The sequence below is a fragment of the Schistocerca piceifrons genome, chromosome 3, assembly GCF_021461385.2.
Source record: "Schistocerca piceifrons isolate TAMUIC-IGC-003096 chromosome 3, iqSchPice1.1, whole genome shotgun sequence".
In the NCBI taxonomy this organism is placed as follows: domain Eukaryota; kingdom Metazoa; phylum Arthropoda; class Insecta; order Orthoptera; family Acrididae; genus Schistocerca; species Schistocerca piceifrons.
In genome coordinates, this window is record NC_060140.1 from 333,390,522 (window position 1) to 333,399,352 (window position 8,831).

Here is an 8,831-nt window from a genome sequence, read left to right on the forward strand (position 1 = left end):
AATTAAAATCACCTCCAAGTAATAACTGTCTTGGTGATTTCCTTAACAAGTATATCAGGTCATCTTTGAAGAAACGTGCCCTGTCAGCTCGATGAGAACTTCCTGAAGGGGCGTACAAGTTGATGATAGTCACATCATAGATATTTAGTCCTATTCCCCTTCCGGATTCCAGTCGTTCCACCTCGCTTACTGTAATCCCTTCCCTTACCAAAATAGCTGTTCCAATACTTGTTTCGGGAGACACATTTATGTAACTGACAAAACCGGGAATTACCAAATCCGGAATTAGAACTTCTTGTAACAGGGCAATATCAGTCGCGGATTCGTACAAAAATTCCTTACGGGCCGATAATTTCAAACCGCTCGTGATTTTATTTATGTTTATAGTGGTGACAGAATAAGATTGCGTCATTGTGCTGTCACTATGTAGTTGTTTTGTTGAACTAATTTGGTTTACTGTGGTTCAGGGTTCAGTTAAGCTGTAACAGTTTTCTCGGAAGGCTGAACATGGAATAACACTTCAATCAGTTTATTAGTTACTGTCCCGTTTTTTTCTACTTCTGATGTTTTCTCTTGTGCCGCAAGCAGACTGATTTCCTGGTAAATTTTCTGATTTTTCCTCCAGTGATTCGTGTACGACCGTTTCGGACTGAACATTCTTTGGGCTTGGGTCGCCCCTACTGGATTTTCCCTTCCCTTGGTTACGAGCTACATTCTCATTTGGTTGCGTCGGTATTTTAATTCGCGGCTTATCTGGAGCAGCAGCAGACGCTTTAGCAATTTCGGTTGTCGGCGCCTGCCCTGAGGTGTTGACCGTGATTTCAGTTTGGCCACCACTTCCTCGTTCTTTAGTAATTTCACTCACTTTCTGATCGAGGGAAACAAATGGAGACTGCAGTTTTGCATCCTCTCCCTGAATTTGTTTATTAACAGATAGATTCTGATCTTTGCAATCGGCTACTGCACCTGTTGTTTCTTGCAAATTAATGCTACTTACACCGCTTTCATTTTCTGGTACCGTATGTGTATTATCTTTCTGTTCATTAGTTTCCATTCGCATTTTGCCTTCAGGTTCCTCTGCCTTCTCATCGCACTGTTTTTGCTTGCGAAGTGAGGGAGTGGGACAAGACAGCTCGTCCTCTGAGCAACTATCAGTTATCTCCAGAGGTCGTTTTTTCGGTTGCATTTCAGTTTCACGAGTAGTGGCAACGGGGTTTCCTTTTGTTGTTAACGGGGGAAATTGACTGTTAACGTGAAGGGAGACATCAGCTTGTCCCGCTGCGTAAACATCCTCAACCAGTTGTTCCAGGCTATTCTTTGGTAACAGATCATTTAAGGTAAGCTTCTGACGCTGTATCAAATTACTTTTAAGCACAACAGTTCGCCGCGGACATTCCTGTCTGAAGTGGCCGGTTTCGTTACATATATGACATGTAGCTTCCTGACCTGTATAAACAATTTGTGCTTTATACCCACAAACAGTTATGTGAGACGGAATATTCGTTTTAACGTCCATCTCTACACAGCGGACCCCGTTAAAACACTGCAGTTTAAAGCGAGGCGACCATCTTTCATTTGCAATTGATTTAACGTCTCCGTAGTTTAAAAGAGCTTCCTTAATCTTATCATTTTCAATTTCAATGGGGAGATTCAAGACACGAACGGTTTTGTAATGAATGTCGGCTCTATAGATGGAAACCTTACTTTTATAACCATTTCTATGCACAAAATCTACTTCATAGCCCCACTTTCGTAACACTTTATCAACAGTCGAACCACTGATTAACTTGACAAAAACACAGTATTTTTCCTGATCCAGTTGCCAGGTATGAACGGTTTCAGAATTTAGACCAATTACCTGTGTAATCCAGTCATCAATTTCCAGGGATGTCGGCTGAACAGGACGGGATTCTTTGTCAAAAGCAAATACCAGAGTATTCTTCCTGAGGTTTGTAGCCATGGTTAATCCAGCGAAGCAATTTCGGTTAAACAACCGAAATTCCAAGTAGCAGCAGCAAGACCAGAAAGAGCGATCAGATCACAAGGAACAGGAACGAACACGGAGATTAACGGACGGACGGCACTCGGCGAAGCACAAGTACAGCGATGTAAACACTGAAGTGCAGCGCAACAGTTAACAGCGGCCACTCGCGAGCGTGGCTGAAACGGAACTGACAAATAAAAAAAAAAAAAAAAAAAAAACACGGTGAATTTTATAAATGAAGAGGTTTCGTGAAGAAAAGAAAATAAGAAAAGGAACTGAAAATGACTGACTGACTCCCACGAGCTCTCTTAAAAGGGAATAATAACTATAATAAATGGGAATAATAGCAATAAAACTTCTCCTTCTATACCAAAGCAAAACCACAAACACTTCGTGCAGGATATATATTAGGATCATTAACCTTCCACATGTGCATGACTTTGTTAGAATTGAATGTAATTGTATATTTGTTTCACATTTGTCGAAAGCTGATAAGTGTTACAGTATGACGACATTAAAATGTTCGACGAGGATGGGATTCGAACCCACGCGTGCAGAGCACATTGGATTAGCAGTCCAACGCCTTAACCACTCGGCCACCTCGTCACAGCAGACGTGCGTCTCACATAATGAGAGATCCCGACCACGCAAAGCTGTCACACGTACGCAGTAGATATTATTGAGTATTAGAAATGATTCGCTCTTCCCTGATTTGTCTAGTTCATAAGGAAGCATCACACGAGGGGAAAGCCACTGGGTGTTACCTCATCCCACGACACTCGTTCCGTGTAACGGAACTACTCAGCAAACATTTTATGTTCATATGAAAACATTAAATACTTTCAGGTGGAGTGTACTAATGTCATCGAAGTGCGGGTCAACGCCGATCTTACACTGTTAGAAATGGGGTACTGAATGTCTACACATATACAAATACGTGTGCAAAGCACTGCACTCCTTTCTTCGATGGGAAACTACGTTACGACTATCAATATCGTTAAATGAGCTTTATGTTGCTATGGATTTTACGTAGTTCAATATACGTACAGATAAATATTATCTCGGGAGTGTGAATAAGTCACCATGTTTACGAACGAGTATACGAATCCACCCTAATAATGCAAGTACCACTATCTCGTTGACACGAAGACAATTTGGTGTGAATCTCGATCGGCTAAATGCACTGCGAGCCTTCGAAATAGTGTGGACATTATCCTAGTAACATTCTGCAAAACAAATCAATGTTTTTCACCACCTTGCTCTATGAAGTAAGTCGTCCACAAGTTTCCTATCGCAACTGCAGACACTGATCATGAAACAAAAGGCATGGCAGAACGGCGACAACGTGGGTAGCAGACCTACGCATATTAACAAATACTGACGCTTATATATTGTGCAACGCTTTAAAATTTCATCGTTTTGACGTAAGCTTTCACTAGTGACTTGCAGAAGAAATTCCCTTATCGGTCTTTAAATCATCGGATTACCGTTCTTCCCTCACTCGTTTACTACATGACAGTAGTCAGTACAGGTATTCCGCTGCCTGCTGCGACTTTTTACCACCTATTACCAATTAACTGTGAAGTGCTAGTGCTTATTCTCCCATCATTTGTACCCATGGTTTCCTAAGTTCAGCCTTGTCTCTTGTGTGCATTAAGTGAGAATGTTACGGTTCGCTTACAAAGAGGTAAATGTACATTTCTCGATGATGTGTTTTCCTCTTAGGCCGTCATCTACCCTAACCTCTGTAGGACGTAAAACTAATCCAAGCTGCAAATTTTTACTTTTTATTCATTCGATGACTAGTTTCAGGCCCAGACCCATTTTCAAATCATCATAACAAAGTCGAAAATGGCATTTCCGAAGATGTCAAAAGTGTGTAACGAACATTTGGAGTGCATATCTGTGTGTACTGTAAATGTTCATTGCACGTTTTTGACATCTTCGGAAATGCCTTTTTCAACTGTTATGATAACCTCAAAACGGCTCTCGGCCCCAAACTGGTCATCGAATGAATAAAAAGTAAATTTTTGCAATTTGGACTGGTTTTTCGTTCTACTGATTAACAGAAGCTGTTGACCCAAGCTACTCCAGAATGATGGAAGTTCGTACATATCGTAACCTGTTCACACAATTATAAGCTGTGTCACAAATATTTGACAACTACTTTTCTATCCAGTAAACCATTAATTTTTCTGTATCACTTTTGGCAAATACATACTTTTGTTCGCAAAATCTACGAATATATCTACGACTGTATTTATAGAACGACCCGGTTGTCCTTAACATTAACTGTAGTGCGTCGGTAAACTGGTTTGATCAGCACGCACATCGGAATCCAGGGATAATTTGATATAAACGAGAAACCAAACGAAATGCACACCGAAGCACACAGACGAAGTTTGCGTTACCAAATTACGTCATATAGAGCCACGCTTACCACTTTTTTCCTAGCAAAACCTGAACAGAATATAATGACTGCGCTAAAACAGACGTTACGTGGCAACATTGTTTGACGAAATAACCGGATGGTACCTGTATTGCAACGGTCTTTCTTTCTTTGCCCACCTGAAGATGAACGCTAACTTATCTAAATTTGCTGTGGCACTACAATAAACTTTCTTTCGCGTGTCCCTGTTTTCCCGCGGAAACGCAGGGTCGGCATGGTTAATCGGATGTGGCAATGTTAGTGGTAGGGGTGGCCGGATCCCTGACGGTTGATTCTGCGCAACTACTGTATTAGCAGCTGAAGGAAAGCGGCTTTCGAATGCGAACCGCAAACATTTCATGACAGGCGACAGGTCAACCGAATCCTCCACCAGAAAACATGTTTAGTGTGTCATATCCGGCATTAGTGACAGTACGTGTGTCATATAATAGGAATCTCTTATCGACGCACCTACTTTGTCCGCCTGATGTGTGAGCGGAATGTGCCTCCCTGTCCGGTTTAGATATTCGTATGAATATGAATGTGAATGTGATCACTCAAAGGAAATGATGAAAACAATAGTTTGTCACATAAGCTGCAACAAATGAAGGCAAGTTTCACAGTCACACAATTTCTCTGTGCTCTGTCGTCACATATATTTTTAACATTTTTGAAGTTGTATTCCGTTTCCCATGTTGTAACATAATTCACACCGGTTTATTTGTTGTTTTCATTTCTGTGAGACGTCTATGTAGTATCTCGCCTATTTTCACTATTCACCACAGTTAGTTGCAACGGTAATGTATTCTTAACACATGACTCATATTCTATAACCTATGTATAGTATGACAACTGCCAAGATTACAGAAAGAGAACAAACATTTTAGTGGCCGGACTGATAGTTTATAATGTTGTGAGAAAAAAAAACTGAAGTAACTAGCACGGGGAAGTTTTGAACGTGGCTCGTTCGCTTGGCAGTACAACACTATGATCACTTTACCCACGGCGCCATTGCTGCTTATGGCTGATCTGTATTGCACTTATTTTACTTCGGTACAGCGTCCATTTTTTACGCTTGATCTGTGTTCGGTTTTTGACGGGTTATTCATTGGACCATCTTATCAGTAAACCTGAGGGGGGTGCAATGGGGAGTTTCCCTTACTACTACTGAAAAAAGAATGTTAGTAACTAGACCAAGTATAGTTGCAGAGCCGTCCCCCTGACTAAGAAAACAGTACCGCATTCGGTACGTATCCTGTGGCACAGAATGCTTAACACTTCACCAAAGTGCACCGTTACACAGCCGTTTTGAATTATATCTCTCAGTGTTAATATGAAATTGCTGTAGCATTATTTAACGGTAAATTCACAGAATTTCTCTAACATCCATTTCATAAATATGTTCAGTTTCAGTTGACGTTCGAAAACCATCCGTTACATCGAACTCTTGGAAAGTAAATGACTCAGTTTTGTAGTACTGCAAAATAGAAGCTCAGATCCAGACCTATTAAGTTTTCTGCAGATGTGTGTACTTTTAGAGTGTCACAAACTAAATGACGATTATAATGAGTAAGGTACACGAATTACTTCCACAGTTATTTCGAAAATTGATATTGGTCACAACATGGTTTGTGGTAATTTAAAATCGCTAATAGAGAAATATATGACTTCTAGTCTTAGTTTGAGCGAACATACCGACATGTCTAGCGATTACAACATGTTTCTATGTCGACTAAACACGTTTCTCTTTGTTTCAATCATCATGATAGGCGACTGGTAAACCCTTGGTTTGGTTTGTCATTAGTTTAAGAGGACGGTTTTAATATTTTGTCTGGAGTTCTCACAGATGTCTGCTCACATTCTCCATTTCCTAAATTTGCTTCATTTTGTTCTGCACCGTTCCTAAATGCACTACATTTCCGTGAAAACTGCAAACCAAGAAAGAATGGTCTGACTGAAACCACTTCTTCGATGTGTAGAACAATGTATCATCATTAAGTAGGAGTAATCCACTAAATTACAGGCCCATATCGTTAATGTCGATATGCAGCAGGATTTTAGAACATGTATTGTGTTCGAACATTATGAATTACCTCGAAGGAAACGGTCTATTGACACACAGTCGACATGGGTTTAGAAAACATCGTTCCTGTGAAACACAACTAGCTCTTTATTCACATGAAGTGCTGAGTGCTATTGACAAGGGATTTCAGATCGATTCCGTATTTCTGGATTTCCGGAAGGCTTTTGACACTGTACCAGACAAGCGGCTCGTAGTGAAATTGTGTGCTTATGTAATATCGTCTCAGTTATGTGACAGGATTTGTGATTTCCTGTCGGAGAGGTTACAGTTCGTAGTAATTGACGGAAAGTCATCGAGTAAAACAGAAGTGATTTCTGGCGTTCTCCAAGGTAGTGTTATTGGCCCTTTGCTGTTCCTTATCTACATAAACTATTTGGGAGTCAATCTGAGCAGCCGTCTTCGATTGTTTGCAGATGACGCTGTCGTTTATCGACTAATAAAGTCATCAGAAGATCAAAACAAACTGCAAAACGATTTATAAGAAATATCTGAATGGTGCGAAAAGTGGCATTTGACCCTAAATAACGAAAAGTGTGAGGTCATCCACATGAGTGCTAAAAGGAATTCGTTAAACTTCGGTTACACGATAAATCAGTCTAATCTAAAAGCCATAAATTCAACTAAATACCTAGGTATTACAATTACGAACAACTTAAATTGGAAAGAACACATAGAAAATGTCCGTCTTCTTTTAGAATACTGCTGCGCGGTGTGAAATCCTTACCAGATAGGACTGACGGAGTACATCGAAAAAGTTCAAAGGAAGGCAACACGTTTTGTATTATCACGAGATATGGGAGAGAGTGTCACAGAAATGATACAGGATTTGGTCTGGACATCATTAAAAGAAAGACGTTTTTCGTTGCGACGGAATCTTCTCACGAAGTTCCAATCACCAACTTTCTCCTTCGAATGCGAAAATATTTTGTTGACACCGACCTACATAGGGAGGAACGATCACCACAATAAAATAAGGGAAATCAGAGCTCATACGGAAAGATATCGGTGTTCATTCTTTCCACGCGCTATACGAGATTGGAATAATAGAGAATTGTGAAGGTGGTTCGATGAACCCTCTGCCAGGCACTTAAATGTGATTTGCAGAGTATCCATGTAGATGTAGATGTAAGTCCAGGAAAAATCTATTATATTCAATAAATGAAGACATTCAATTTAGAAGGTAAAATCCTTTGCTGAATTCTACGCAACGACCAAGTCGGGGGCTGCTCACACTTCTCAGCACTCGGACGGTTTTGTTTATTTTTCCGGGATGAGTTTGTCATTAAATGCTGTGACTGCTTAAAGGGCTAGGCAGTGCTGACGGGTGAATTTAACGACGAGGCCACTTACAGTTCTGGCGGACAGTTATCTGATGGCTTAATGGACTCTCACATTACCTTATGAAACTTCTGTAGGTGTTGCGTCACATTTGATCAGCCTCGCGGTTGAGGCGTTACGATTGGGGCTACGGTCGGTGATAACCTCTAACAATACAACACTTCGAATCTAGACACACGTCAGAGAAACCTTGCATCAACCGAAGCTCGTTCTCGGCTAATGTATGCTGCAGCGACGCCGATATTCCGGCCGCCCATATTGGCAACATGCCGCATAAATCTTGACTTCATATCTTCAGCGACGCAACCAATTCTGACGCGAAATCGTATGCTGCCGAAGCGCAGTTTCTCGATTAGATCCATTAAATGCTTCTTACTGTACGTGACTGAATTTCTGGTCTATTAGATGGTTCAATGGCTCTGAGCACTATGGGACTTAACATCTGTGGTCATCAGTCCCCTAGAACTTAGAACTACTTAAACCTAACTAACCTAAGGACATCACACACATCCATGCCCGAGGCAGGATTCGAACCTGCGACCGTAGTAGTCGCGCGGTTCCGGACTGAGCGCCTGAATGGTCTATTAGAAACTTGACGCAGAAATTGTTCTTTTTGATGACAGCAGGGAGTGAACAAAAATAGGGAAACACCGTGAGGGATGCATGGTTGAAGAATAATTGTAGATGTTAGTCAAGATGATACAAACATTGCAATAAGTAGAAAGTCAAGTACAGATTTTAAAATAGCTGCTAATCAAATTTTCACTGACATTAATAAGTGGTTTAAAGCTAATTCACTGACATTAAACTTTGAGAAGACCTACTATACGCAGTTCAGAACCTGTAAGAGATTTCCTTCCAGCATGTATATAACATATGAAGACATGCAGATCGAAGAGGTTGACAGTGACACATTTCTGGGATTACAAATCGATAATAAATTCAGTTGGGAAAGGGATACCACAGAACTGCTTAAGCGGCTAAATAAGTACGTATTT

At 40.7% G+C, this 8,831-nt stretch overlaps 1 non-coding gene across 1 annotated transcript; it reads right to left on the reverse strand.

Moving 5' to 3' along the window:
- Positions 1–2,508: 2,508 nt before the first annotated feature.
- On the reverse strand, positions 2,509–2,590 carry Trnas-gcu. Its single transcript has one exon. It is a non-coding gene; the product is annotated as a tRNA-Ser (tRNA).
- Positions 2,591–8,831: the final 6,241 nt, after the last annotated feature.